Here is a 10,757-nt window from a genome sequence, read left to right on the forward strand (position 1 = left end):
ACAGCGTGACAACGGCGTACCTGGCACGTCGAATAGCCTAGGGGGAGCTGGGGGTGCACAGGTGTGGAGGAGGAGAAGGAGGACCCAGCAGCAGAGTAAGAAGAAGAAGAAGACGAGGTAGAGAGCGATGGAGGAGTAGAGGTGGTGGCAGAACCGCGTGCAATCCGTGGCGGTGACACCAACTCCACTGTTGTTGTTGAGCTACCCATTCCCTGCTTCCCAGCCATTACCAAGTTCACCCAGTGGGCAGTGTAGGTGACATACCTGCCCTGACCATGCTTGGAGGACCATGCGTCAGTAGTCATATGGACCTTTGGCCCAACACTAAGTGACAGAGATGCGGTAACTTGGCTCTGCACATGTTGGTACAGGTGTGGTATTCCCTTTTTAGAAAAAAAATTGCGGCTGGGTACCTTCCACTGCGGTGTCCCAATTGCTACAAATTTGCGGAAGGCCTCAGAGTCCACCAGCTGGTATGGTAAAAGCTGGCGGGCTAAGAGTGCAGACAAGCCAGCTGTCAGACGCCGGGCAAGGGGGTGACAGTCAGACATTGGCTTCTTACGCTCAAACATGGCCTTCACAGAAACTTGGCTGGTGGCAGATGACTGGGAATGGGAACAGGTGGTCAAGGTGGAAGGCGGAGTGGAGGGTGGTTCAGACGGGTCAAGGAGAGCAGAGGTAGAGCAGTAAGATGCTGGACCAGAAGGAGTGTGGCTTTTAGTTTGCCTGTTGCCTTTGAGGTGTTGCTCCCAAAGTGCTTTGTGCTTGCCGCTCATGTGCCTTCGCATAGAAGTTGTACCTATGTGGCTGTTGGGCTTACCAAGGCTCAGTTTCTGACTGCACTCATTGCAAATTACAATGCTTTTGTCAGAGGCACACACATTAAAAAAATCCCACACTGCTGACTTTTTGGAAGTGTGCGATCTGGCGGTAACAGTAGAAGTTGGCGGAGTTGGCGGTATTGGCGGCAATGGCGGGTGCGTTGGCCGGCTGAACACAGGTGCCGATACATGTTGTTGCCCTGCTGATCCCTGCGGGCTGTCCTCCCTGCTTCTTCTAAGTCTTATTCTCCTACTGCCTCTCTGACTCTCCGTCTCTCCATCTGAACTACCCTCCTCTTGCTCTCTTCTACTAGGCACCCACAAAACATCAATCTCCTCATCATCATTCTCCTCAGATGCATCAATTTCTTCTGACACATCACAGAAGGAAGCAGCAGCGGGGACCTCCTCCTCATCACTCATTATGTCCATCTCTATCGTGTTCTCTGCCAGAATTAAATCTGGTGTAAGGTCCTCATCTCCTTCATCTTCTTCTGGCAATAATGGTTGCGCATTACTCAGTTCAAGAAACTCATTGGAAAATAACTCCTCTGACCCCAGTGAAGAAGGGGCACCGGTGGTGGAGGAAGTGTTACGTGGGGTGGCCATAGCAGTGGAGGATGAGGAGGATGTTGTGGTAAAGTTAGAAACGGTAGAGGATGGGGTGTGCTGTGTAAGCCAGTCAACTACCTCTTCAGCATTTTGGGAGTTCAGGGTCATTGGCTTTTTAAAACTGGGAAATTTGCTAGGGCCACAGGATTGCATAGCAGCACGGCCCCTAGCACGGCCTCTGCGTGGCGGCCTGCCTTTGCCTGGCATTATTTTTAAAAAAACAACAACAACAACAAAAACTCAGTTGGTTTTTCTGGAAACGATAATACACACAGCTAGATGGCGGGTTGAAGAAAACACTGTGCAAATAATGCCTACAAAGTCAACGTATACACTACTACAGCGGTGGATACGGATTACGTAAAATATATGAATGCTGCTTGAAAAAAAGTAACTCAAGTGGTTTTTCTAGAGACGATAATATTATCAATATTTAGACAAAATGTGAACAAGCTCACACAGCTCGATGGCGGGTTGAAGAAAACAGTGTGCAAATAATGCCTACAAGGTCAACGTATACACTACTACAGCGGTGGATACGGATTACGTAAAATATATGAATGCTGCTTGAAAAAAAGTAACTCAAGTGGTTTTTCTAGAGACGATAATATTATCAATATTTAGACAAAATGTGAACAAGCTCACACAGCTCGATGGCGGGTTGAAGAAAACAGTGTGCAAATAATGCCTACAAGGTCAACGTATACACTACTACAGCGGTGGATACGGATTACGTAAAATATATGAATGCTGCTTGAAAAAAAGTAACTCAAGTGGTTTTTCTAGAGACGATAATATTATCAATATTTAGACAAAATGTGAACAAGCTCACACAGCTCGATGGCGGGTTGAAGAAAACAGTGTGCAAATAATGCCTACAAGGTCAACGTATACACTACTACAGCGGTGGATACGGATTACGTAAAATATATGAATGCTGCTTGAAAAAAAGTAACTCAAGTGGTTTTTCTAGAGACGATAATATTATCAATATTTAGACAAAATGTGAACAAGCTCACACAGCTCGATGGCGGGTTGAAGAAAACACTGTGCAAATAATGCCTACAAGGCCAACGTATACACTACTACAGCGGTGGATACGGATTACGTAAAATATATGAATGCTGCTTGAAAAAAGTGACTCCGGTGTTTTTTCTGGAGACGGTAATATTATGGATATTTAGACAGAATGGGAACAAGGTCACACAGCTCGATGGCGGGTTGAAGAAAACAGTGTGCAAATAATGCCTACAAGGCCAACGTATACACTACTACAGCGGTGGATACGGATTACGTAAAATATATGAATGCTGCTTGAAAAAAGTGACTCCGGTGTTTTTTCTGGAGACGGTAATATTATGGATATTTAGACAGAATGGGAACAAGGTCACACAGCTCGATGGCGGGTTGAAGAAAACAGTGTGCAAATAATGCCTACAAGGCCAACGTATACACTACTACAGCGGTGGATACGGATTACGTAAAATATATGAATGCTGCTTGAAAAAAGTGACTCCGGTGTTTTTTCTGGAGACGGTAATATTATGGATATTTAGACAGAATGGGAACAAGGTCACACAGCTCGATGGCGGGTTGAAGAAAACAGTGTGCAAATAATGCCTACAAGGCCAACGTATACACTACTACAGCGGTGGATACGGATTACGTAAAATATATTATGGCTGCTTGAAAAAAGTGACTCCGGTGTTTTTTCTGGAGACGGTAATATTATGGATATTTAGACAGAATGTGAACAAGGTCACACAGCTCGATGGCGGGTTGAAGAAAACAGTGTGCAAATAATGCCTACAGGGCAAATAATGCCTAAAAGGTCAACTTATACACTACTACAGCGGTAGTAAAATAAAAAAAAGTAAAATAAAAAAAAAAGAATATTAAAAAAAAAAATTAAAGTTGGTGCTGCTGAACTACTAGGAGCAGCAGATTAGCACACCAGTCCCACTCCCCAACACTGCTAGACTAATAGCACTGGGCTCTTATAGTAGTAGTAGTAGTAGTAGTAGTAGTAAAACAACAAAAAAATAAATAAAAGCAGTCCTTACAAGGACTACTGTTATTGCAGCAGTCAGCAGATGAGATCAGAAGCAGGACAGCTGCCCACTGCAGCTACATACAGAGCACTGCAGTAGAAGGTAGATTACTAGCCAGCAAAGCTACCTAAGCTTAAATGTCCCTCAAACCCCTGCAGACTTCTGTCCCTCCAATAACAGAGCAGTATCAAAACGATTACTAGCCAGCAAACTTTCAACTGTCCCTGAAATCACTAACAGGCAGCAGCTCTCTCCCTACACTATCTCTTCAGCACACACAGGCAGAGTGAAAAAACGCTGCAGGGCTTCGGTTTTTATAGGGAAGGGGAGTGGTCCAGGGGAGAGCTTCCTGATTGGCTGCCATGTACCTGCTGGTCTGGGGTGAGAGGGCAAAAAAAAGCGCCAACAATGGCGAACCCAAAATGGCGAACGTCGCGCGACGTTCGCGAACTTCCGGCGAGCGCGAACACCCGATGTTCGCGCGAACAAGTTCGCCGGCGAACAGTTCGCGACATCTCTACCAGTAAATCTGCCTCTGTGCTCCAGTCTCTATTGCTAAAGAGATAACAGCTTTCAGTGTTATTTATTCTGGTCTTAGTATCTATGTGTAGCATGTCTGGGGGTAATTTATAGTTGACTAAGGGCAGAGACATACTGGCAGATTCGGGGAGATTTATCTTCCGGAGACAAATCTCCTCTTCTCAGGGCGACTAATCTCCTGAACTGCCTTCCGCCGGCTAGATTAAAAATCACCGGCGGGAAGGCACTCGGAGCAATTTGTTTTCCAAAGTCGCCAAAGTTTCTTCGTGAGGCAACTTTGGGCGACTTTGGAAAACAAAGCGCTCAGAGTGCCTTCCGGCCGGTGATTTTGATTCTACCCGATGAAAGGCAGGGGAAGGCAGTTCGGAAAGATTAGTCACCCCAAGAGGAGATTTGTCGCCGGGCAACAAAATGCTTTTTAACTTTGAAAAGTTGGAATAATAGCACTAGACCCCAATTTAACACCAAATTTCTGATATTGACTTAAGGACACCTAATGTATATGCCAGTGCAAAGGATCCTTTACACTGCAAATACAGGCATGGGATCCATTATCCAGAAACCTGGTATCCAGAAAGCTTCAAATTATGAGATAGCCATCTCCCATTTTAGAGGGGTTGCTCACCTTTGATTTAACTTTTAGTATGATGTAAAGAGTGATATTTTGAGACAATTGACAACTGGTTTTCATTTCATTTTTTTTATTATTATTTGTGGTTTCAGTTATTTAGCTTTTTATTTAGCAGCTCTCCAGTTTGCAATTTCAGCAATTTGTTTGCTAGGGTCCACATTACCTTAGTAACCATGCATTAATTTGAATAAGAGACTGGAATATGAATATATAACAATACATTTGTAGCCTTACAGAGCATTTGTTTTTAGTGACCCCCATTTGAAAACTGGAAAGAGTCAGTAGAAGAATGCAAATTATTAAAAAAACTACAAAAAAAAAAAAAAAATGAAGACCAATTTGAACTCTATAATATACAAGTTAACTTAAGATAAACCACCCCTTTAATCAAATAATTTAAAACCTTAACCAACACCCAGAATGCGACGATTAACAACTGCACACACAAAAGTGTATACCAGTGTCTTCTTCTGCTCTCCCTGCCCACAGCCTTACTCTGCCGACTTTCAGCTACGGCAGACTCCATTTATAGGCATACTCTTGCCCCATCCCCTTTCACAACATCAGAGATTGTCAGGCCTGGCGCAGTTGTAAATGTAGTTGGCGGCCAGATTCAGGTCGGGTGCAAAAAATGTTTTCAAGCCGCACATCACCAGTCCCAGAGCTAAGAATTAACAAAGTGGAAATGTACCAGGTTGGTTCCTGAGTAAATGACAATAGCAAGGAATAAGATATTGTCCTGGAAAAGTTGCTGGATGTGCAATTTCTACTTTATTTCAGTTGTTGTGTTTCAGATATCTGTTACTCATTCCAAACTCGTATCTTTCCATTCACTTTCAGTGTGCTATTACTGTATTGTCTTGCAGGGATCCTGGAGCAAACTGCCCTCAGCTAGTAAATCCACCTCTGTGCTTAAGTCTCTATTGTGCACCTGGGGAAACTCACTCAGAAACTTTAGCGGGTATATGTAACAAAGGTAAAAGGTAAAAGCCTGCCTCTGCCCTTTCCTTACTTACACCATCCACAATGCATGCTAACACCCAAGCATGAAAAAAAGGGATCATTTAAAAATAACTTTTATTAGATTAAAAATAAAATCATAGTAGGTCCGAAACTAGGGGAAGTCAGAAGACACATGGGACGCCAGGCAAGTACCGGTACCTCTTCCTTTGCCTACCACTGGTGTAGGCCCTTGTTCCCCCACCACCGCTTGTCACTACCTCTTGTCTCCATTACGACTCTGTGCATATTCCTCCCCTGTGATGTGTTGCCTAGGGCAGCCGGCCATAGGGTTGCCACCTTTTGCTTGCAGCTAGGGTTGCCACTTGGCTGGTATTTTAAAAATACCGGCCTTCCTATATATTTATGTTTTTTCCCTATTAATAACATTGGGATCAACCATCATTTAAAAATGATGGTTGATTCCAATGTTATTAATAGGGAAAAAACATAAATATATAGGAAGGCTGGTGTTTTTTTCCAGAAAAGGTGGCAACCCTACTTACAGCGAGACCGGGCAGGGGGCAGGCCTGGTGACGATGGGGACGGGGTTATGAAATACCTGTTCAGATCTATTAATTTGGAAAAAAGAAACGGCTGTCCGGGTGAAAACCGGACAGGTGGCAGCCCTACCAGGTGGCTTGGCCCTGGTCTGAATCATAGTACAGGACACATAAACAAAAGTGTGATCTCCAGAGCAATGGTATGATGGATAGTCTATGTATACGATTTGCACCCCAGTGTGCATGAATCAAATCAAATTAATAAGTATAAACAGAGAAATGAAATCGGCATTAAAGTTAGAAAAACACAATGATGTCTTTGGGTATTCTGAACTACATTTCAGAATTTGTTACATGTCCAAATAATGTATTATTTTTTTCTTTTGTTGGGTTTTTAAAATAACTGCACATTTATACTACAAACAAGAAATAAAATCTTCATTTAATTTTTCTGTTGTTTTAAAGTTAAATGTTAAATCATGACTTTCAATGAACTAAACCTTATTAGTGGTAATCATCTACTGCAGCCTGGTAGAACAATAAAAAACAAATAAACCTGACACCTGAAAACAAAGGACTCAGACAATGGGTTGGCAGGTAATGTCATGGGTGATATCAGCAACATGCAAACCAATCAAGAAAGATTTAGAGGTGGGTCCCAAATTGTCCTTAAAAGAAGGCTTGCTTACAGGGAGATTTTATGTTGCAAAGTGCTGCATCCTTATTACTTTTCAAAGAATACACAGAAGACATAAAGACTTGGAGGACATTTATCAGATGAGTCTAGAGGCATGCTCTAAACAAGCCAGATTACTAAAAGAGGTTTAGAAACTGAATTTGAAACCTGCACTGGAAGGTCCAAAATAAGATCTGGTAAGTTCATCCTCAGATATTTTCCTTTATGAGACCAGTAGGTCTAATTAATGTAATAAGACATACCGGTAATGCTCTGTAACTTTAAATCTCATAATACATCAAGTATAAAAAACTGGAAACTGGAAAATAGCTGGAAATCAAATGTACAGATGTATAATTTATTGGACAGATGTGAGAAGCAATTGTCATTATTTTCCACTGTGATATAATAGCAAATAACTATTAATCAAAATTGCTTCCTACCGGATAGAACTTAAATTTGCTCTACATAGTACCTGATACATGTTAATTTATGTTTTTTATCATTTTATATATTGTACTTTTTTACATGTATCTGTATATATTATAAAATAGTTATGATGGTTACAATGACAAAATGTCTTCATCAGACAAGGCAATGGGAAATGCAGGAAAGCTAGATAGAACATTACTATCTAGGACAGGGGTCCCCAACACTTTTTACCCTTGTGCCATGTTTAAAAGTAAAAAGAGTTGGGGAGTAACACAAGCATGAAAAAATCCTGGGGTGCCCAATAAGGGCTGTAATTAGATATTTTGTAGCCCCCTGTGTGGACTAGCAGTCTACAGGAGGCTCTGCTTGGCAGTATATCTAGTTTTTGTGCAATTAAATCTTGTCTCCAAGTCTGGAATTCAAAAATAAGCACCTGTTTTGAGCCCACTGAGAACAACAGCCAAGGGGTCTGTGAACAACATGTTGCTCATGAGTCACTGGTTGGGGATCACTGATCTAGGACATGAGTGTTTGCTGCAAATTACATGTCAGTATCTAGGGTGTAGCCAAACCCATTTGCAAAAGATGTAAAAGCGACTGTTCACTTTTGAGTTAACTTTTAGTATGATGTAGAGAGTATTATTCTGAAACAATATGCAATTGGTCTTCATTTTTTATTATTGATGTTTTTTCATTAGTTTACTCACAGAACAATCGTTTTCTGGCTCCTGGGGTCAGTGACCCCCCATTTGAAAGCTTGAAAGAAGAGAAAAGGGCAGTAAACAATCTAAAAACTATAAAAAAAAAATAAACACTGAAGGCCAATTGAAATGTTACTTAAAATTGGCAATTCTATAGCATACAGATAGTTCATTTCAAGCTGAACCACCCTTTTAATGAAAATCCAATTCAATTGTGAGTCCTCTGTTGGTTAATAATTCCCAGTATTCCTAATGGATATTGTATGTATTGACTGTATTCTTTATATTCTAAAAAAAATATGTATTGCTTCTTACAGTTCGTGAAATTGTGTTACTATGGGAGGAGCAGTTGTGGATGATGGACCAGCTGATGCCAAGGCTCCTGACAGAGGATGGAGCTGGGTCGTCCTCGTTGGCTGTTTCGTGATCACTGGATTCTCCTATGCATTTCCCAAAGCCATCAGTGTCTTCTTCAAGGAGCTGATTTTAGAGTTTGAGATAGGATACAGTGACACAGCATGGATTTCTTCTATTCTACTGGCTATGCTCTATGGGACAGGTGAGTTGGATCATGTACTGTATCATATCTACTGATTAAAATAATAAAAGCATCATCTTAAAGGCATTAAAAAAACTATTTCTTCTTATACAGGCCCTTTGTGCAGCATCTGTGTGAACTGGTTTGGATGCCGCCCTGTAATGATGGTAGGAGGTCTCTTGGCCTGTGCTGGGATGGTGGCAGCTTCATTCTGCACCAGCATTATCACAATCTACATCTGTGCTGGCATTGTCACAGGTAAATTCCATATCACTAAAACTATACAAACCTAAACAAAACTGTGCAAACAAAAACATTAAGCTGCAGCACTGAGCAATATCACATTGCAGTTTTGATTTAATTTGGTCATGTTTTTATATTGTTTTTTATTAACTTTATTAATCTTCTAGATTTTATTTAAAAACAGAATAAATGAGGGTACTATAGTTCTGCTGTTTAACACAGGCATTCATATTTACAGACCAAAGATAAAGGAGAAAGGGGTTTGAATAGGGAAGATAAGTAAGAAACGCTCTTGATTTTTGACCATATTGATACATTTTTTAAAAAAATTATTTTGTAGATAATTGACTTTATTATAGATTTAGTTGTTGCGGTTGCTGGTTGTAAACATTTCTTGTAAATTCTTCTCAGTTTTTTTTTCATTTAACTTTGCCTGTAAAATTCCACAGTGTATGTTTTTATGGTTATGTGTATCTTTTAATTTTCTATTGCAGGTTTGGGCCTGGCATTAAGTTTTCAGCCTTCCCTTATCATGTTAAATCGATACTTTGACAAGCGGCGCCCACTGGCTAATGGATTGGCTGCAGCCGGAAGTCCAGTGTTCCTATCGGTCTTATCGCCTCTTGGGCAAACACTCCAGCATACGTATGGTTGGCGTGGAGGTTTTCTTATTGTGGTGGATTAGTTTTTCACTGCACTGTATGTGGGGCTCTGATGAGGCCACTGGTAGCCCCCAAAAAGGCAAAAGTGGAACAAGCAGAGGAAGATATTAAAAAGAACATTGAGAACCCCCCCAAGAAAAAGCTAATTGACTTCACTGTGTGCAAAGATAAAGGATTTGTTATCTACACCTTAGCTGCCACCATCATGGCTCTAGGACTTTTTGTACCACCTGTATTTGTGGTCAGTTTTGGTAAAGACATTCATGTCCCAGATACAACGGCATCTTTTCTTCTCACAATCCTTGGGTGTGTTGATATCTTTGCAAGACCCACAAGTGGCATCTTTGTTGGTCTCCCACGCATTCGACCTTATTCAGCTTACATATTTGGCTTTGCCATGATATTTAATGGCTTCACTGATCTGATGGGCTCTATGTCAGATTCCTTTGGAGGACTGGTTGTTTTCTGCATCTTCTTTGGGATTTCCTATGGAATGGTCGGTGCTCTGCAATTTGAAGTCCTGATGACATTGGTTGGCACAAAAAAATTCCCCAGTGCTCTTGGACTGGTCCTTCTGGCAGAGGCCTGTGCAGTTCTCGTTGGTCCGCCATCAGCAGGTAATTTTTAAAATTCTGTTTTTAAGAATGAATCATAAATTCTTTTTCTTTAAAATGAATAGAAATGGGCTCATAAAAATATGTCAAGCTTTAATGCATTAGCTGGTATGTGCTTTTATACATTTTCTTTTTTTTTTTGTGCTAATTTTACATTTTAAATATTATTAAAGCTTGAGATCATGTTTATCAGCTATTAACCATAGATCTTGTAAAGCAATCTATGAAAACACTCAAAACAACCACAAAATGCTTATATTATGTGTTTGTGAATTGCAGGACGAATCTTGGATGGAACAGGAAAGTACATGTTTGTGTTCATTGTTGCTGGTAGTGAAGTTGTGCTCTCATCCTTGGTTTTCATGTCGGGAAATCTCTTCTGCATGAGGAAAAGAGTAGAAGAGCCGAGCTGTAAAGAAGGAAGTGCAGAGAATGGGGAATTTAAAAAGGCAGAAGATGATATGAAAGCTATGTCTGTATATACTGTGCAAATGGAAATGGTCACCACTGGCATAAAAGAAACTGAACAGAATGAGAACATCAAAACAGAAGAACCTGAGAAGAAAAAAGAAACTGAGAGAAATGTGGTGGTTAATACCTCAGAGGGTAAACTAGAGGAAAATCAAAAAGCTGATCCTGCAGTAATTGAATAGATCAATAGGATGAAACAAGAAAAGACTGCAAAAATGTATTCAAATATATCTGTCATAAAGTGCATGCTTTGTTTTGAATAT

At 40.9% G+C, this 10,757-nt stretch overlaps 1 pseudogene; it reads left to right on the forward strand.

Moving 5' to 3' along the window:
• Positions 1–6,885: 6,885 nt before the first annotated feature.
• On the forward strand, positions 6,886–10,757 carry LOC108701006 (annotated as a pseudogene).

This window comes from Xenopus laevis, chromosome 9_10L, assembly GCF_017654675.1.
Source record: "Xenopus laevis strain J_2021 chromosome 9_10L, Xenopus_laevis_v10.1, whole genome shotgun sequence".
Classification (NCBI taxonomy): Eukaryota; Metazoa; Chordata; class Amphibia; order Anura; family Pipidae; genus Xenopus; species Xenopus laevis.